At 45.5% G+C, this 22,982-nt stretch overlaps 1 long non-coding RNA gene across 1 annotated transcript in view; it reads left to right on the top strand.

Moving 5' to 3' along the window:
* Positions 1-20,808: 20,808 nt before the first annotated feature.
* Positions 20,809-22,982, top strand: part of LOC138851204 (uncharacterized) — a 28,271-nt gene continuing 26,097 nt past the window's right edge. The window contains exon 1 of the long non-coding RNA XR_011391054.1: positions 20,809-21,797. This is a non-coding gene — a long non-coding RNA (uncharacterized lncRNA). The remainder of the gene's footprint in view (positions 21,798-22,982) is intronic.

Raw genomic sequence — 22,982 nt, 5'->3', positions numbered from 1 at the left:
TTTAGGATGGATTTGTATTTTGACATACATAGTCACATATCGAGGCGACTTGTACTGTTAACACAACACTATACTGAGCGGTCATTCAGTGTTTTACAGTATCCTCCTCTTTCCCAGGTCCCTGTGTCCAGGAGTCCATCTGTCCGCCATCAGACATTCTTCCTTCGCCACTTCCCCAGGGTATCCCCGCCTTTCCCAGGTCTTATAAGGAGAGGTAGAACTAGCTGTTGTTCCCACTTCATCAGTGAGACAATAACTGTTTCAGAGCCGCCGCAAGAAACACCAATGGCTAAACTTGTGACCTTGAACTACGCCCTACGCTCACACCATTCTCTTCTCTAAGTTATTAAAAATTTGTTTCGTACGTATATGCAGGTGTCGGTGTTATCTACGTTGCTCTGACTGTTTAGAATTAAAATTTTGAATTACACAATGCCAAAGTTGATAACACCAAGCCGAGACTGCTATGGTGGTGATTCGTCAAATCAAAGTGACGATTAAACACTTATGAGACTAAAATAAACTTCTGGTCTAAATCACCAAATTTTCTTTCCCTGCCTAATATTTTAAAACGTGTTCACCCTACAGGCTATTTTGAGTTGGCATTTGAAGCAAACAAAAAAGTAACCGACAGTCAGGCGTCAGCCTCAATGTCACGTAAGTAGGCATTTTGCCATCATCTAAGGTGAACACAAATAAGAATTCTCTCCCCACCACTGAGCAATGAAAGTTTCACATATTTCTCGACATCACCTTTGTTACCTTTGATGAATTTCGAGAGTCTACTCCCTGAGCCCGGCCATGGGCCAGGCTTGTCTGGTGCGTAATCTCTTCACTAACACCCACACCATGTGTGTGTGTAATCTCTTCACTACCACCCACACCATGGGTGTGTGTGTGATCTCTTCACTACCACCCACACCATGTGTGTGTAATATCTTCACTAACATCCACACAATGGGTGTGTAATATCTTCACTACCACCCACACCATGGGTGTGTAATATCTTCACTACCACCCACACCATGGGTGTGTAATATCTTCACTACCACCCACACCATGGGTGTGTAATATCTTCACTACCACCCACACCATGGGTGTGTAATATCTTCACTACCACCCACACCATGGGTGTGTAATATCTTCACTACCACCCACACCATGGGTGTGTAATATCTTCACTACCACCCACACCATGGGTGTGTAATATCTTCACTACCACCCACACCATGGGTGTGTAATATCTTCACTACCACCCACACCATGGGTGTGTAATATCTTCACTACCACCCACACCACTGTTAAAGGACTCTCCAGATTATCAAAAAGTGTTCCTCAATCGAGACAGAACACGAAAGGAATGGAAACAACTGAAAGTGAGAGCAAGACAGAACCAGTGGAAGGAAAGAGAGACAGGGCAGGCAACGATAGACAGGAAAACTCAGCCTTTGGGGAAACATTAAACACAAATGCTTACAGAAAGCTCTCAACCCCTGTCACCACATATCAACCAAACACAGTAAACAGAAACGAACCTCACTCCATAGCCACCACTCCCCTAAGCACTAATTCCACAGTCACAGCAGCCTCCCATAATATTGTGCCCTGCCTCCCACCCACCCAGCCTGCACCTTCCTCTTCCATCTCCCAAAATACAGTAATGGAAAGGAAGCTAAAGTGGCAAGAACGCATCATTGATGCATCACCTGACATTATAGCACTAACAGAGACAAAACTTGCAGGGATGATAACAGATGCAATTTTTCCACCTGGATATCAGATTATGAGGAAAGACAGAGAGAACAGAGGAGGGGGAGGAGTAGCATTGCTCATAAAAAAACAGTGGAGTTTTGAGGAGATGGGAGGAATGGAAAAAAGGGAAACAGACGACTTCATTGTAGGAACACTTCAGACTGGTGGTCCAAAGGAGATGATAGCAGTGATGTATAACCCACCACTTAACAGCAGGAGAACAAGAGAAGAGAATGATGTGCGCAATAGGGCAATGGTGGATACACTAGCTGAAGTGGCCAGAAGGGCTCATATGGGTAGGACAAAATTGCCTATAATGGGGGATTTCAATCATAAAGAGATTGACTGGGAAAACCTAGAGCCACATGGGGGACCAGAAACATGGAGGGCTAAGATGTTGGAGACTGTATTGGAGAACTTCATGCATCAACATGTTAGGGATACAACCAGAGAGAGAGGAGAGGATGTTTCAGCAAAGCTTGATCTCATATTCACCTTGAATAGTTCAGACATAAAGGATATCACCCACGAAAGACCCCTTGGCGATAGTGATCATGATGTCCTGAGTTTTGAATATCTTGTTGAGTTAACAGTGGAGAATGCAGTAGCACGAGAACAAAGAGAGAAACCAAACTTCAAAAAAGGGGACTACATAGGAATGAGAAGTTTCCTGCATGAAGTGCAGTGGGAAAGAGAACTAGATGGAAAGACAGTAAATGAAATGGTGGAAATAGTAACCACTAAGTGCAGGGAGGCAGAGGAAAGATTCATACCAAAGGGCAACAGAAAAAATGGTAAGACCAGAGTGAGCCCATGGTTTAATTGAAGGTGTAAAGAGGCCAAAGCCAAATGTGCGAGAGCATGGAAAAGGTATAGAAGGCAAAGGACTCAAGAAAACAAGGAGATGAGCAGAAGAACCAGAAACGAATATGCAAGGATATGGAGAGAGACCCAGAGGCAATAAGAGAACGACATAGCATCAAAAGCCAAATCTGAACCAAAGTTGTTATACAGTCACATTAGGAGAAAAACAACAGTCAAGGACCAGGTAATCAGGCTGAGGAAAGAAGGAGGGGAGCTCACGAAGAGTGACCAAGAAGTGTGTGATGAACTAAACAAAAGATTTAGAGAAATATTCACAATAGAGTCAGCAATGCTTCCAGCAAACTGTGGAGGTAGTGTGCACCAGCAGGTGCTGGACACAATACACATAACCAAGGTAGAGGTGAAGAAACTGCTAGACGAACTCGATACCTCAAAGGCGGTGGGCCCAGATAACATATCTCCATGGATACTGGGAGAGGGAGCAGAGGAACTGTGTGTGCCATTAGCAGCAATCTTCAGTAAATCTATCGAAACAGTGCAGTTGCCTGAGGCGTGGAAGACAGCACATGTAGTTCCAATTTTTAAGAGAGGGGACAGTCAGGTAGCATTAAACTACAGACCAGTGTCACTGACTTGTATAGTATGTAAAGTCGTGGAAAAGATTATCAGGAGAAAAGTAGTGGAACACATTCAAAAGATTGGGCTCATACATGACAGTCAGCATGGCTACAGAGATGGGAAATCCTGTGCCACAAATTTATTTGAGTTCTACGATAATGTAACAGAAGACATGAGAGAGAGGGATGGGTAGATTGCATCTTCTTAGATTGCAAGAAGGCTTTTGACACAGTACCACACAAGAGACTGGTGCAAAAATTAGAGGAGCAGGCAGGAATAAAGGGGAAAGTACTGCAATGGATCAGGGAATACCTGACTGGAAGGAAACAACGTGTGTTGGTACGTGCTGAAGTGTCGGAGTGGGCGAATGTGTCGAGTGGGGTTCCACAAGGGTCAGTCCTAGGCCCGGTGCTGTTTTTGTATACGTGAATGACATGGTGGAAGGAATAGATTCAGAAGTGTCACTGTTCGCTGATGATGTGAAACTGATGAGGAGAATACAAGTGGGAGAGGATCAGTTAAGATTACAAGGGGATCTGGACAAACTACAAGTATGGTCCGACAAATGGCTCCTGGGGTTTAACCCCAGTAAGTGTAAGGTCATGAAGATTGGGGAAGGACACAGAAGACCGCAGACGGAGTACAGGTTAGGAAACCAACAGCTGCAAACGTCAGTTAAAGAAAAGGATCTTGGGGTAAGCATCATAACGAACATGTCCCCTGAGGCACACATCAATCAAATAACTGCTGCAGCATATGGGAGATTGGCAAACCTGAGATTGGCGTTTAGACATCTGAGTAAGGAGTCATTCACGACATTGTACACAGTGTACGTAAGGCCTATACTGGAATATGCAGCGCCAGTATGGAACCCTCACTTAGTCAAACACGTCAAGAAATTGGAGAAAGTGTAAAATTTGCAACACGATTAGTCCCGGAACTGAGGGGTATGTCTTATGAGGAGAGGTTAAGGGAACTCAACCTGATGACACTAGAGGATAGGAGGGATAGAGGGGACATGATAACAACGTATAAAATACTAAGAGGCACTGACAAAGTGGACAAGGATCGAATGTTTCAGAGATGGGATACAGAAACAAGGGGACACAATTGGAAACTGAAAACCCAGATGAGTCATAGGGATGTTAGGAAGTATTTCTTTAATCTTAGAGTTGTCAGGAATTGGAATAATCTGGAGAGTGAAGTAGTGGAAGCAAGTTCCATAAATAGCTTTAAGAAGAGGTATGACAAATATCATGGAGCAGGAAGAGAGTGAATTAGTATCGACCAGTGAAGAGGCGGGGCTAGGAGCTATGACTCGACCTCTGCAACCACATATAGGTGAGTACATATAGGTGAGTACACACACACACAAACACGTGGCGAGGTGTCAGAGTGGGCGCCTGTAACAAGCGGGGTTCCACAGGGGTCAGTCCTAGGACCTGTGCTGTTTTTGGTATATATGAATGACATAACGGAAGGGACGGACTCAGAAATGTCTTTCTTTGCAGATGATGTGAAGTTAATGAGGAGGATCAAATCGGTCGAGGATCAGGCAGGACTACAAAGAGACCTGGACAGGCTACAAGCCTGGTCCAGCAACTGGCTCCGGGGTCCAGCAACTGCCAATGTGAAATTAAGACACATGTGCAACATCTGGGTATCTTTATTGTAGACGTTTCGCCATCCAGTGGCTTTATCAATACAAATTCTAGGACATAACTTGAAGACAGTAGAACTATATACAGAAGATGAGGTAATCAGTCCCTCAACCTAGGAGTAGGTGCGAAGAGCACCATAGTCGTGGAGATTCTGAAGCAGAAGAAAGGAGCCTGGCGCTTATATAGTAACGTCAGGTGTAGCAGACGAGGGCATAGTCACTGGTAGGCGGGATTTCCCAGTGGAAGTAGGTCCTTCCCAAAGAGATGGGTTAGTTGTAGTAGTAGTTGTCTTATGTCCTAGAATTTGTATTGATAAAGCCACTGGATGGCGAAACGTCTACAATAAAGATACCCAGATGTTGCACATGTGTCTTAATTTCATCTTGTCGGTATTATATACCATTCTTACACAACTGCCAATGTAATGAAGAATGGGGAAGGGCAAAGAAGACCGCAGACAAACTACAGTCTAGGTGGTCAAAGACTACAAACCTCATTCAAGGAAAAAGATCTGGGGGTGAGTATAACACCGAACACATCTCCTGAGGCGCACATCAATCAGATAACTGCTGCAGCGTACGGGCGTCTGGCAAACCTAAGGATAGCGTTCCGATACTTCCGTAAGGAATCGTTCAAGAATCTGTACACCATTTACGTCAGGCCTATACTGGAGTATGCAGCACCAGTTTGGAATCCACACCTGGTCAAGCACGTCAAGAAATTAAAGAAAGTGCTAAGGTTTACAACAAGACTAGTCCCAGAGTTAAGGGGGATTGTCCTACGAAGAAAGGTTAAGGGAAATCGGCCTGACGACATTAGAGGACAGGAGGGTCAGGAGAGACATGATAACGACATATAAAATACTGCGCATAACAGACAAGGTGGACAAAGACGGGATGTTCCAGAGATGGGACACAGAAACAAGAAGTCACAATTGGAAGTTGAAGACTCAGATGAATCAAAGGGATGTTAGGAAGTATTTCTTCAGTCATAGAGTAGTCAGGCCGTGCAACAGCCTAGAAAGTGACGTAGTGGAGGCGGGAACCATACATAGTTTTAAGACGAGGTATGATAAAGCTCATGGAGCAGGGAGAGAGAGGACCTAGTAGCAATCAGTGAAGTGGCGGGGCCAGGAGCTATGACTCGACCCCTGCAACCACAAATAGGTGAATACACACACACACACACACACACACACACACACACACACACACACACACACACACACACTCACACACACTCTCTCACACACACACACACACACACACACACACACACACACACACACACACACACACACACACACACACACACACACACACACACACACACACACACACACACACACACACACACACACACACACACACACACACACACACACACACACACACACACACACACACACACACACACACACACACACACACACACACACACACACACACACACACACACACACACACACACACACACACACTCACACACACACACACACACACACACACACACACACACACACACACACACACACACACACACACACACACACACACACACACACACACACACACACACACACACACACACACACACACACACACACACACACACACACCACACACACACACACACACACACACACACACACACACACACACACACACACACACACACACACACACACACACACACACACACACACACACACACACACACACACACACACACACACACACACACACACACACACACACACACACACACACACACACACACACACACACACACACACACACACACACACACACACACACACACACACACACACACACACACACACACACACACACACACACACACACACACACACACACACACACACACACACACACACACACACACACACACACACACACACACACACACACACACACACACACACACACACACACACACACACACACACACACACACACACACACACACACACACACACACACACACACACACACACACACACACACACACACACACACACACACACACACACACACACACACACACACACACACACACACACACACACACACACACACACACACACACACACACACACACACACACACACACACACACACACACACACACACACACACACACACACACACACACACACACACACACACACACACACACACACACACACACACACACACACACACACACACACACACACACACACACACACACACACACACACACACACACACACACACACACACACACACACACACACACACACACACACACACACACACACACACACACACACACACACACACACACACACACACACACACACACACACACACACACACACACACACACACACACACACACACACACACACACACACACACACACACACACACACACACACACACACACACACACACACACACACACACACACACACACACACACACACACACACACACACACACACACACACACACACACTCACGTACCAAATTTTAACATCAAGAGAAACTTTAAAGCAATTATCGTCGTAAGTAATGAAAATATTCTTGTTAGGTTAGTATGACACCCGGATAACTTAGTATGACACCCGGATAACTTAGTATGACACCCGGATAACTTAGTATGACACCCGGATAACTTAGTATGACACCCGGATAACTTAGTATGACACCCGGATAACTTAGTATGACACCCGGATAACTTAGTATGACACCCGGATAACTTAGTATGACACCCGGATAACTTAGTATGACACCCGGATAACTTAGTATGACACCAGGATAACTTAGTATGACACCCGGATAACTTAGTATGACACCCGGATAACTTAGTATGACACCCGGATAACTTAGTATGACACCCGGATAACTTAGTATGACACCCGGATAACTTAGTATGACACCCGGATAACTTAGTATGACACCCGGATAACTTAGTATGACACCCGGATAACTTAGTATGACACCCGGATAACTTAGTATGACACACGGATAACTAGTATGACACCAGGATAACTTAGTATGACACCCGGATAACTTAGTATGACACCCGGATAACTTAGTATGACACCCGGATAACTTAGTATGACACCCGGATAACTTAGTATGACACCCGGATAACTTAGTATGACACCCGGATAACTTAGTATGACACCCGATAACTTAGTATGACACCCGGATAACTTAGTATGACACCCGGATAACTTAGTATGACACCCGGATAACTTAGTATGACACCCGGATAACTTAGTATGACACCCGGATAACTTAGTATGACACCCGGATAACTTAGTATGACACCCGGATAACTTAGTATGACACCCGGATAACTTAGTATGACACCCGGATAACTTAGTATGACACCCTTAGTATGACACCCGGATAACTTAGTATGACACTAACTTAGTATGACACCCGGATAACTTAGTATGACACCCGGATAACTTAGTATGACACCCGGATAACTTAGTATGACACCCGGATAACTTAGTATGACACCCGGATAACTTAGTATGACACCCGGATAACTTAGTATGACACCCGGATAACTTAGTATGACAGTATGACACCGGATAACTTAGTATGACACCCGGATAACTTAGTATGACACCCGGATAACTTAGTATGACACCCGGATAACTTAGTATGACACCCGGATAACTTAGTATGACACCCGGATAACTTAGTATGACACCCGGATAACTTAGTATGACACCCGGATAACTTAGTATGACACCCGGATAAACATAGTATGACACCCGGATAACTTAGTATGACACCCGGATAACTTAGTATGACACCCGGATAACTTAGTATGACACCCGGATAACTTAGTATGACACCCGGATAACTTAGTATGACACCCGGATAACTTAGTATGATAACTTAGTATGACACCCGGATAACTTAGTATGACACCCGGATAACTTAGTATGACACCCGGATAACTTAGTATGACACCCGGATAACTTAGTATGACACCCGGATAACTTAGTATGACACCCGGATAACTTAGTATGACACCCGGATAACTTAGTATGACACCCGGATAACTTAGTATGACACCTGGATAACTTAGTATGACACCCGGATAACTTAGTATGACACCCGGATAACTTAGTATGACACCCGGATAACTTAGTATGACACCGGATAACTTAGTATGACACCCGGATAACTTAGTATGACACCCGGATAACTTAGTATGACACCCGGATAACTTAGTATGACACCCGGATAACTTAGTATGACACCCGGATAACTTAGTATGACACCCGGATAACTTAGTATGACACCCGGATAACTTAGTATGACACCCGGATAACTTAGTATGACACCCGGATAACTTAGTATGACACCCGGATAACTTAGTATGACACCCGGATAACTTAGTATGACACCCGGATAACTTAGTATGACACCCGGATAACTTAGTATGACACCCGGAACTTAGTATGACTTAGTATGACACCCGGATAACTTCGTAACTTAGCATGACACCCGGATAACTTAGCATGACACCCGGATAACTTAGTATGACACCCGGATAACTTAGTGTGACACCCGGATAACTTAGTATGACACCCGGATTACTTAGTATGACACCCGGATAACTTAGTATGACACCCGGATAACTTAGTATGACACCCGGATAACTTAGTATGACACCCGGATAACTTAGTATGACACCCGGATAACTTAGTATGACACCCGGATAACTTAGCATGACACCCGGATAACTTAGTATGACACCCGGATAACTTAGTATGACACCCGGATAACTTAGTATGACATCCTTAGTATGACACCCGGATAACTTAGATGACACCCGGATAACTTAGTATGACACCCGGATAACTTAGTATGACACCCGGATAGTATGACTTAGTATGACACCCGGATAACTTAGCATGGACCCGGATAACTTAGTATAACTAACTTAGTATGACACCCGGATAACTTAGTATGACACCCGGATAACTTAGTATGACACCCGGATAACTTAGTATGACACCCTTAGGATAACATGCCACCCGGATAACTTAGTATGACACCCGGATAACTTAGTATGACACCCGGATAACTTAGTATGACACCCGGATAACTTAGTATGACACCCGGATAACTTAGTATGACACCCGGATAACTTAGTATGACACCCGGATAACTTAGTATGACACCCGGATAACTTAGTATGACACCCGGATAACTTAACATGACACCCGGATAACTTAGTATGACACCCGGATAACTTAGTATGACACCCGGATAACTTAGTATGACACCCGGATAACTTAGTATGACACCTGGATAACTTAGTATGACACCCGGATAACTTAGTATGACACCCGGATAACTTAGTATGACACCCGGATAACTTAGTATGACACCCGGATAACTTAGTATGACACCCGGATAACTTAGTATGACTTAGTGTGACACCCGGATAACTTAGTATGACACCCGGATTACTTAGTATGACACCCGGATAACTTAGATTGTCACCACCGGATAACTTAGTATGACACCCGGATAACTTAGTATGACACCCGGATAACTTAGTATGACACCCGGATAACTTAGTATGACACCAGGATAACTTAGTATGACACCCGGATAACTTAGTATGACACCCGGATAACTTAGTATGACACCCGGATAACTTAGTATGACACCCGGATAACTTAGTATGACACCCGGATAACTTAGTATGACACCCGGATAACTTAGTATGACACCCGGATAACTTAGTATGACACCCGGATAACTTAGTATGACACCCGGATAACTTAGTATGACACCCGGATAACTTAGTATGACACCCGGATAACTTAGTATGACACCCGGATAACTTAGTATGACACCCGGATAACTTAGTATGACACCCGGATAACTTAGTATGACACCCGGATAACTTAGTGTGACCCCCGGATAACTTAGTATGACACCCGGATAACTTAGAATGACACCCGGAGAACTTAGTATGACACCCGGATAACTTAGTATGACACCCGGATAACTTAGTATGACACCCGGATTACTTAGTATGACACCCTTAGTATGACACCCGGATAACTTAGCATGACACCCGGATAACTTAGCATGACACCCGGATAACTTAGTATGATACCCGGATAGCTTAGTATGACACCCGGATAACTTAGTATGACACCCGGATAACTTAGCATGACACCCGGATAACTTAGTATGACACCCGGATAGCTTAGTATGACACCCGGACAACTTAGCATGACACCCGTTTAACTTAGTATGACACCCGGATAACTTAGTATGACACCTGGATAACTTAGTATGACACCTGGATAACTTAGTATGACACCTGGATAACTTAGCAAGACACCCGGATAACTTAGTATTGCACCCGGATAACTTAGTATGACACCCGGATAACTTAGTATGACACCCGGATAACTTAGTATGACACCCGGATAACTTAGTATGACACCCGGATAACTTAGTATGACACCCGGATAACTTAGTATGACACCCGGATAACTTAGTATGACACCCGGATAACTTAGTATGACACCCGGATAACTTAGTATGACACCTGGATAACTTAGTATGACACCCGGATAACTTAGTATGACACCCGGATAACTTAGTATGACACCCGGATAACTTAGTACGACACCCGGATAACTTAGCATGACACCCGGATAACTTAGTATGACACCCGGATAACTTAGCATGACACCCGGATAACTTAGCACACACCCGGATAACTTAATATGACACCCGGATAACTTAGTATGACACCCGGATAACTTAGTATGACACCCGGATAACTTAGTATGACACCCGGATAACTTAGTATGACACCCGGATAACTTAGTATGACACCCGGATAACTTAGTATGACACCTGGATAACTTAGTATGACACCTGGATAACTTAGTATGACACCCGGATAACTTAGTATGACACCCGGATAACTTAGTATGACACCCGGATAACTTAGTATGACTCCCGGATAACTTAGTATGACACCCGGATAACTTAGTATGACACCCGGATAACTTAGTATGACACCCGGATAACTTAGTATGACACCCGGATAACTTAGTATGACACCTGGATAACTTAGTATGACACCTGGATGACACCTGGATAACTTAGTATGACACCCGGATAACTTAGTATGACACCTGGATAACTTAGTATGACACCCGGATAACTTAGTATGACACCCGGATAACTTAGTATGACACCCGGATAACTTAGTATGACACCTGGATAACTTAGTATGACACCTGGATAACTTAGTATGGCACCCGGATAATTTAGTATGTCACCTGGCTAACTTAGTACGACACCCAGATAACTTAGTATGACACACGGATGTAGACAGTCTGTACTGTCTGTACAGACAGCCCATGCTGTCTGCCAGCTTAGTTCATATTTCGCGCCACTCAGGTGCTGCCATCTATAGGCCTTGCCACTTCAGTATGCCCAGACTTGCCTCACCCTCACTCTCACAGCGGCCTGGCATCAACACACAAGGCCTCCCAGCTCTCTCTCATGGGCATGGCCCTGCCCGGGCCATGGGCACAAACACACAAGCCTGTGTAACCCACAACGACTTAACAATAAACAAAGAAGCCTCCGAAGACGTATATCATTTAACCACCCGCTACCAGAATACCAAAAAAGCCCGTTATAAATGGTGACAGCGGTGCTTGCAGCAGTTGTGTTTGCCTGGAGAGAGGGAGGAAGAGGTATGAAGTCATCTTCACTTCATCACCCTACACAAGAAGCATCCGTCTCTCAACGAGTTATCCTGATGTCGTGTCTGCACGTTTGAGCATCCAGACACAGGTACAAGCAGGATCCAGCCGAAATTTGCCGAAATTCTCCGAGAATTGTAATGGCGTCCCAGTGACCCTACGCTGTTTCTCAAGTCACGTGTTCAGCGTCACTTGTATGTTGCTGTTGTTGTTCAGCTCAGCACAGCTGTTTCAGCAAGCCAGAGGTGAGTTTTGTGGTGATTTCTGCGTCCAGTGTGTTTCCCCTGTGTTTGTGGGTGGGAGGAGGAACCGCCAGATGCCCGCCCTGCCATACACTCACACACGCTCCTCGCCACCAGCCTACCATACACCACTCACCACTGCCCACTCCCTCTGCTGTGTTTTCGGCTGTTTTTCGTATGAATTCATTGCCAGTGCTGTGTATCCGAGTGCCCGAGGCCACTCGAAGCTACGTGGATCACGACGTCACGTGGGTGTGGGCGATGTCACGTAGACCTACAAAGCCACGTGAGTTAGCAGATGTCCCAGGCCTCATGCTGTGGTCTGCTGCCCGCATCACATCGACGCCACCCACGATGCTGCCCGACTTCATGACGTCACGATGTCTGCTGACGTCACCTCACGATGTCTGCCTGACGTCACCTCGAGATGTCTGTTGACGTCACTGCTGCTGACGTCACCTTGCGACATCACGCCTGACATCACATGATGTCACCATCGAGTGTTCAGTAATTATTTCAGTATTGTCGAGAAGATTGAGAGAAGATATGTGTCGTGTGTTAATTAATTCCTCTCAGTCAGTGTTCTCACATTTTAGTATGTCTTAGTCAGTTTTATGCGCAGAAAAGCATCATTTGCTAGTTAAGCCATGTTGTACCGTATGTACAGCGGTGTGTTTGTAAGTTTTCCGTGTGTCCAGTGAGGTCTGTGGTCAGACCCTTGAGTTGCACCACTGTGCTAAGTCACCCGCGTGACCAGTGTTTGACAGCTGATTTCTCAGCCCTGAGCATATGAGCCCCCTTGTACAGAAAGCTTTTATGCTCGTCGCTCGTGTTGTTCTGCAGAATCGTACCTGCTACGATTCCCATCGAGATTTGTTTCACTTCACCTCCAGACCGTCAGAGTGCAGTTATATATAGAGAAACAAGTCTGGGGATGCTTAGGCTAACCTCTGCTATAACTCCAACTGTCGAGAGATGATACTCGTCAAGCCGCAGCCAGCCCTGTCGGCAGGCGCTGTGTCAGCCTCGTGTCACAAGCTTCAGTGAGCAGCCTGCACAAAGAAGATGTCACTTTGACTGCTAGCTCTCTCACTGCAGTCTGGTGTATGATGTTACGACTCCCAGATGTTTCGCCCAGTCGTCTCTGCCACGACTCGCTCCACAACTCGCTCCACACTCGCCGGCAGTGACAGCCCAGCGACAGTACCAGTCGAGAAGTGTCCTCCTGAGTCGCTTGCCAGAAGTCCTGCCCAGTTGCCGAGTTTTGTCGATGCCTCACTCGAGGGCAACAGCATGTCGTGCCCCAGGTTGAGTGAAAACCTGCAGCGACTCCTACGATGTCTGCTTCACCGTTCCAGAGGAGACCGTACCCTGTCACAGCGGCCTGGCATCAACACACAAGGCCTCCCAGCTCTCTCTCGTGGGCATGGCCCTGCCCGGGCCATGGGCACAAACACACAAGCCTGTGTAACCCAAACGACTTAACAATAAACAAAGAAGCCTCCGAAGACGTATATCATTTAACCAACCGCTACCAGAATACCAAACAAGCCCGTTATACAGATAACTTAGTATGACATCCGGATAACTTAGCATGACACCCGGATAACTTAGTATGACACCCGGATAACTTAGTATGACACCCGGATAACTTAGTATGACACCCGGATAACTTAGTATGACACCCGGATAACTTAGTATGACACCCGGATAACTTAGTATGACACCCGGATAACTTAGTATGACACCCGGATAACTTAGTATGACACCCGGATAACTTAGTATGACACCCGGATAACTTAGTATGACACCCGGATAACTTAGTATGACACCCGGATAACTTAGTATGACACCCGGATAACTTAGTATGACACCCGGATAACTTAGTATGACACCCGGATAACTTAGTATGACACCCGGATAACTTAGTATGACACCCGGATAACTTAGTATGACACCCGGATAACTTAGTATGACACCCGGATAACTTAGCATGACACCCGGTTAACTTAGTATGACACCCGGATAACTTAGTATGACACCCGGATAACTTAGTATGACACCTGGATAACTTAGTATGACACCCGGATAACTTAGTATGACACCCGGATAACTTAGCATGACACCCGGATAACTTAGTATGGCACCCGGATAACTTAGTATGACTCCCGGATAACTTAGTATGGCACCCGGATAACTTAGTATGACACCCGGATAACTTAGTATGACACCCGGATAACTTAGTATGGCACCCGGATAACTTAGTATGACTCCCGGATAACTTAGTATGACACCCGGATAACTTAGTATGACACCTGGATAACTTAGTATGGCACCCGGATAACTTAGCATGGCACCCGGATAACTTAGTATGTCACCTGGATAACTTAGTATGACACCCGGATAACTTAGTATGACAGCCGGATAACTTAGTATGACACCTGGATAACTTAGTATGACACCTGGATAACTTAGTATGGCACCCGGGTCATTTAGTATGTCACCTGGCTAACTTAGTACGACACCCAGATAACTTAGTATGACACACGGATAACTTAGTATGACATCCGGATAACTTAGCATGACACCCGGGTAACTTAGTATGACACCCGGATAACTTAGTATGGCACCCGGATAACTTAGTATGACACCCGGATGACTTAGTATGACACCCGGATAACTTAGCATGACACCCGGATAACTTAGTATGACCCCAGAGCCTCAGTCATCTTCACTTCCTCACCAGAGCGTCAGTCTCCTACACTTCCTCACCAGAGCCTCAGTCACCTTCACTTCCTCACCAGAGCCTCAGTCACCTTCACTTCCTCACCAGAGCGTCAGTCACCTTCACTTCCTCACCAGAGCCTCAGTCACCTTCACTTCCTCACCAGAGCCTCAGTCACCTTCACTTCCTCACCAGAGCCTCAGTCACCTTCACTTCCTCACCAGAGCGTCAGTCACCTTCACTTCCTCACCAGAGCGTCAGTCACCTTCACTTCCTCACCAGAGCGTCAGTCACCTTCACTTCCTCACCAGAGCGTCAGTCACCTTCACTTCCTCACCAGAGCGTCAGTCACCTTCACTTCCTCACCAGAGCGTCAGTCACCTTCACTTCCTCACCAGAGCGTCAGTCACCTTCACTTCCTCACCAGAGCGTCAGTCACCTTCACTTCCTCACCAGAGCGTCAGTCACCTTCACTTCCTCACCAGAGCGTCAGTCACCTTCACTTCCTCACCAGAGCGTCAGTCACCTTCACTTCCTCACCAGAGCGTCAGTCACCTTCACTTCCTCACCAGAGCGTCAGTCACTTTCACTTCCTCACCAGAGCGTCAGTCACCTTCACTTCCTCACCGGAGCGTCAGTCACCTTCACTTCCTCACCAGAGCGTCAGTCACCTTCACTTCCTCACCAGAGCGTCAGTCACCTTCACTTCCTCACCAGAGCGTCAGTCACCTTCACTTCCTCACCAGAGCGTCAGTCACCTTCACTTCCTCACCAGAGCGTCAGTCACCTTCACTTCCTCACCAGAGCGTCAGTCACCTTCACTTCCTCACCAGAGCGTCAGTCACCTTCACTTCCTCACCAGAGCGTCAGTCACCTTCACTTCCTCACACCTTCAGAGCGTCAGTCACCTTCACTTCCTCACCAGAGCGTCAGTCACCTTCACTTCCTCACCAGAGCGTCAGTCACCTTCACTTCCTCACCAGAGCGTCAGTCACCTTCACTTCCTCACTTCCTCACCAGAGCGTCAGTCACCTTCACTTCCTCACCAGAGCGTCAGTCACCTTCACTTCCTCACCAGAGCGTCAGTCACCTTCACTTCCTCACCAGAGCGTCAGTCACCTTCACTTCCTCACCAGAGCGTCAGTCACCTTCACTTCCTCACCAGAGCGTCAGTCACCTTCACTTCCTCACCAGAGCGTCAGTCACCTTCACTTCCTCACCAGAGCCTCACTCACCTTCACTTCCCTACCAGGACGTTACCGTAGCTTCTGTTCTGTAATAAGTGGTTTTAGCTGCCAATATATCAGAGTCCACAAACATCTTAGGATACACCAGTGTCACGCCAATGTCCAATATTTTCCCAATTTCTTCGTCTAAGAACTCGGGACTGTACACTCTTATAGGTTCTCTGAAACATAGTGAGAAATACACTCTTTTTGACTGTAGTCTCATTGTTGGAATATTAGTGAATATATAAGCACACACTGGTGGTCTTCCTATATACTGTAAACTGTAAAGGTTACTAATGTGTGCTGATACATTCGTGGTAAACACGTTACTATACAGTAAGGTTTGGCATGTGGCGGCAGTTTACCCCTTAACGGGGCAAGGAATTACGAGAATTTTAAAGCAGGTGTTTAGGTTTATATGGGGTTCTGGGTGTGATTGGCTGAGGAGGGAGGTGGTAATGCTGCCGGTACGTCAGGGGGGGTTAGGGTTATTGGATCTACGGCGTTGGGTAAAATATGTTTTCTTACGAAGGGAATATGTACGGGTCGGGTGTGGGGGGGGGGTTAAAGCTTCTGTATGAGGGAGTGCAGAGGTGGTATGTGGGTGCAGAGTTGAGGGAATGTGAGGAGGTGCTGCGTACCCTCATGGTCCTACGGGAGCCTGGCAAGATTCGCATAGGGGTTTTGGCGAGAGTAATTGGGAGCCGGGTGGTGGTGCCGGTGGAGGGAATATACCCCATCTATGGATGGGGAGATATTTGGTGTCGTTTTCGTAAGTTGAAGCTCAGACCTCGGGTGCGGGAGGTTATGTTCCGTTTCCTGCATGGCATTTTGCCGTCAGGAGCGGTCCTGCGGGCGAGGCGAATAGTAGAGGAGAGTGGGTGTGGAGTGTGTGGTGGCGAGGATACGGCATATCATGCGGTGTATTTTTGCGAATGTTTGGGGAATGTTAGGGATTGGATGAGTAGGATTGTGAGGCTAGTGGGAGGGGGGGCATACCGGTGTTGAGAACGCTCGTTTTGGATGTGGGAGGGGTGCCAGAGAGTACACAACGTGCATTGGCATATTTAATGGTAGATTTCGTGTACGTGTCGTGGGGTATGCGTGGGAATGGGGATTGGGTGGCGAGGAAACGGGTACTGGCAGCTACTTTTTATAGGACGGTTTGCAGGAACAGGGAAATATATGGATCGCGGTGGGAGCCTTCCCCGTAGGTTATCGTAGTTTAACTATTGGGATCTTACTCGCTTTGTAGTGGGGGGAGGGGTTGTCATGGCTGGGGTAAGGATTGAGAATGTCATCCGGGGTTTCAATGGGCTCGCCGTCGGGTGTGTGTGTGTGTGTGTGTGTGTGTGTGTGTGTGTGTGTGTGTGTGTGTGTGTGTGTGTGTGTGTGTGTGTGTGTGTGTGTGTGTGTGTGTGTGTGTGTGTGGTGTGGGTGTATTGCTTAGATGGAAACGAGGGAAGGTTCAGTGTGTTAGTAGGTGTTAGGAGGTACGTGTGATGCTAGCTGGTCAGTAGGTGTTAGGAGGTACGTGTGATGCTAGCTGGTCAGTAGGTGTTAGGAGGTACGTGTGATGCTAGCTGTGTGCTAGCTGGTCAGTAGGTGTTAGGAGGTACGTGTGATGCTAGCTGGTCAGTAGGTGTTAGGAGGTACGTGTGAGGCTGGTCAGTAGGTGTTAGGAGGTACGTGTGATGCTAGCTGGTCAGTAGGTGTCAGGAGGTACGTGTGATGCTAGCTGGTCAGTAGGTGTTAGGAGGTACGTGTGATGCTAGCTGGTCAGTAGGTGTTAGGAGGTACGTGTGATGCTAGCTGGTCAGTAGGGGTGTTGTGATGCTTGAGGTAGGAGGTACGTGTGATGCTAGCTGGTCAGTAGGTGTTAGGAGGTACGTGTGATGCTAGCTGGTCAGTAGGTGTTAGGAGGTACGTGTGATGCTAGCTGGTCAGTAGGTGTTAGGAGGTACGTGTGATGCTAGCTTGTCAGTATGTGTTAGAAGGTACGTGTGATGCTAGCTGGTCAGTAGGTGTTAGGAGGTACGTGTGATGCTAGCTGGTCAGTAGGTGATGCTAGCTGGTCAGTAGGTGTTAGGCTAGCTGGTCAGTAGGTGTTAGCAGGTACGTGTGATGCTAGCTGGTCAGTAGGTGTTAGGAGGTACGTGTGATGCTAGCTGGTCAGTAGGTGTCAGTAGGTATGCTAGCTGGTCAGTAGGTGTTAGGAGGTACGTGTGATGCTAGCTGGTCAGTAGGTGTTAGGAGGTACGTGTGATGCTAGCTGGTTTGCTAGCTGGTCAGTAGGTTTAAGTGTGTGATCCAGTTTGATAGTGGACAATTTAGATTTATATCTTTGCATGCGTGTCCCATGGGATGACTGTATTACCCTCTGTGTATATAACACCTTGCTATGCTTGGTCACTTACCATCACACCTCTGTCAGAGGGTTGAGGTAAATATTATTATGGATGTATGCAGTACGAATGCTTGGGTGTGGTTTGTTGTGATTGAGATACTGTTGCGATGTGACAGGCTTATATGCTCATGTACAGCTGGGAGACTGAGCGACAGGGAACTGTATGCTGCCGAGAGACAGTGGTGGTTGCCTAAATGAGGGAGAAGAGGGAGGGGGGTGTAACAGAATGTTTGGTTATAGGAGACAGTATTGAACGTTGCCTTATTAAGGGCTCATCTCTGAATGGAGGTTAATGAGATAGGATTATATACACATATACGGATTACAGGGTTATTTTTCAAACTGTTCTTACTGTGTACCTTGTGTGTGGTGAGAGGAGGCATGTATCAACTTATTGTTTAATGTCACTTTGTTTTATCTAAAACTTTATATATGTTTGGTTTTGGCACATTTAAAGTATATATTAATTTAGGTCACAACCCTGGTACTGTTTTTGTTAAGTGTCATGTTCTTGATGCAAGTTTTTCATGTATGGTTTACAGTTACATATACAGAGTTTATACATGCAAGTTTTGTAGCATTTTTTGTTACGTATATTCAGGTGCAAAAAAAAAAAAAAGAAAAAAAAAAACTGTTGATGTAGTTAGTACGGAAGTCTTATGACGTTAAGTGATAGTAAAGAATATCTGGTTTTACTGTTGATGTAGTTACTGTTGATGTAGTTACTGTTGATGTAGTTAGTACGGAAGTATGCATCAATACTCTCCTTAATTTGGTTACTGTTTGTGTTTTACTGTTGATGTAGTTAGTACGGAAGTATGCATCAATACTCTCCTTAATTTGGTTACTGTTTGTGTTTTACTGTTGATGTAGTTAGTACGGAAGTATGCATCAATACTCTCCTTAATTTGGTTACTGTTTGTGTTTTACTGTTGATGTAGTTAGTACGGAAGTAGTACTCTCCTTAATTTGGTTTGTGTTTTACTGTTGAATGTATTAGTACGGAAGTATGCATCAATACTCTCCTTAATTTGGTTACTGTTTGTGTTTTCATTAGATACTATTTGTTACATGATGTATAATTTTTATATTTGTATGTGGTATTATATGGCCATAGAAAGTTTATTACATCTGTTGACGGATAAGTCCTGTTTGTTTTTTATGTGCTGTGATGTACTTTTTAAAAAAAAAAATAATAAAATAAAAAAAAATGTGTGGTGATACATTCAGTAATATTCCAACCTGGAGACTACACTCAAAAGGAGTGTATTTGTTACTATGTTTTTGAGAGCCTGTAGAGTGTGCAGTCCGGAGTATATTGCGCTGGTTATAATAAGGTTAGGTAAGTTTTCTAAGGTTCTTTTAGAACATAATTATTAATTTTTACATTAACCTTGATGAAAAACTTTCTAAACGTATAAGAGAACATTTTAGAAAGTCTTAATTTTAAATGAGTTCTTGCTAATTGACCAATTTTACCTATTCAGCACGACATATATATCAAGAGAGAGAGAGAGAGAGAGAGAGAGAGAGAGAGAGAGAGAGAGAGAGAGAGAGAGAGAGAGAGAGAGAGAGAGAGTGGGAGACAGAGAGAAAGGGGAATATTCACTGATACGTCGAATCTTCATTAAGCAACACATAAAAATGCTGGTGTCCCGAAGCTCGATTGGTAGAGCACTCAGCTCACACACTGAGGTCTGGGGTTCGATTCCCGGAACGGGGTGGAAACATTAGAACGGGTTTCCATAAGATACCTGCTGTCCACGTTCACCTAGCACTAAAAAGGGTACCTGGGTGTTAGTCAACCGGTGTGGGTCGCATCCTGGGAGAAAAATTGACCTAATTTTCCCGAAATGTTCTTCATAACAAGGGACTTTCTATATTGTATTATGTCATTGATGTCAGCTGTATAGTAGTATGTCATTGATGTCAGCTATATAGTAATATGTCATTGATGTCAGCTATGCTCTGTACATGTATAAATATAGATTATTATAATTAATATTTTGAATTGGGGGTTTCAAGTCTGTCTACTACACGAGGGTCATTAAGGCTGATTGATTGGTTAGTGGGGTTTAAAGTCTATCTACTACACGAGGGTTATCAGGGCTGCAAGTCACCTGTATACCTACCGGGTATATACCCTGACAGCTGCATATCTCTCAGGGTATATATGTTAAGAATTTGTTTGAATTCTTTGGGCATTAAAAAATTCTTGTCTGGCGGTGGACAGGTTACCGCACAACACTTATGTAGTCGATAGGCTTCAAACCCTATTAACCAACCTGTATACCACCAGTCAGGATTACTTTAATTCTTAGATTGGGAATTAAATTTTGGATGTATACAAGGAGAAACATACAGCGCTGGGTGTATGAATCCCGTGTTCATGAAGTTGTTAAAAACACCGTGAAGAAACGACTCATTCAAAGGGTTCAAGCTCAGCTTCGAAGCTTCGAAGCTGAGCTTGAAGAAGCTTATTGTCCCTCACTGTGGTGTAGCAGCTACAACAGGACGGTCGCCTCACTACACTCTCCTACCTACAGGTAAAATACACTGAAATGTATATATCCTTCAGTTTATATACACCCAGAGATGTGTATTTGTGTATACACACATCTGTGTGTAACTAGGTGTATATGCTTTAATTTATATTTCAGGTATGAGAGTATATACATTGTGTACACCACTCAGTGTATATACAGAGACATACATCTCTGTGTATATACTGGTGTATATCCGTGTATATAACATGTTTATAAATACTCAGACCCTGTGTGATCCCTAAGGATTTAGCGCTCTCAAATTCAGTACTGAATGCGCTATTATTATCGATGTTTATATCGTAATCATTATAACTAATGGTAGTAAGATAGTGAATTGTTATAAGTGATTGTAAGTTCATAGTGTTATTGCGGGAGTGTTATTGCGGGAGTGTTATTGCGGGAGTGTTATTGCGGGAGTGTTATTGCGGGAGTGTTATTGCGCGGGAGTGTTATTGCGCGGGAGTGTTATTGCGCGGGAGTGTTATTGCGCGGGAGTGTTATTGCGCGGGAGTGTTATTGCGCGGGAGTGTTATTGCGCGGGAGTGTTATTGCGCGGGAGTGTTATTGCGCGGGAGTGTTATTGCGCGGGAGTGTTATTGCGCGGGAGTGTTACCGCGGGAGTGTTATTGCGCGGGAGTGTTATTGCGCGGGAGTGTTATTGCGCGGGAGTGTTATCGCGGGAGTGTTATTGCGCGGGAGTGTTATCGCGGGAGTGTTATTGCGCTGGAGTGTTATTGCGCTGGAGTGTTATTGCGCTGGAGTGTTATTGCGCTGGAGTGTTATTGCGCTGGAGTGTTATTGCGGGAGTGTTATTGCGGGAGTGTTATTGCGGGAGTGTTATTGCGGGAGTGTTATTGCGCGGGAGTGTTACCGCGGGAGTGTTATTGCGGGAGTGTTATTGCGCGGGAGTGTTACCGCGGGAGTGTTATTGCGGGAGTGTTATCGCGGGAGTGTTATTGCGGGAGTGTTATTGCGCGGGAGTGTTATTGCGCGGGAGTGTTACCGCGGGAGTGTTATCGCGGGAGTGTTACCGCGGGAGTGTTATCGCGGGAGTGTTACCGCGGGAGTGTTACCGCGGGAGTGTTATCGCGGGAGTGTTATCGCGGGAGTGTTCTCAGGAAACAACAAATTAACATTGCCTCAAAACTGTTGAGGATAGAACAGGTGGCTCCAGCACCACCTGGA

The sequence above is a fragment of the Cherax quadricarinatus genome, unplaced genomic scaffold, assembly GCF_038502225.1.
Source record: "Cherax quadricarinatus isolate ZL_2023a unplaced genomic scaffold, ASM3850222v1 Contig91, whole genome shotgun sequence".
NCBI classification, from domain to species: Eukaryota; Metazoa; Arthropoda; class Malacostraca; order Decapoda; family Parastacidae; genus Cherax; species Cherax quadricarinatus.
This window is presented reverse-complemented; position numbering and strand designations above follow the sequence as displayed.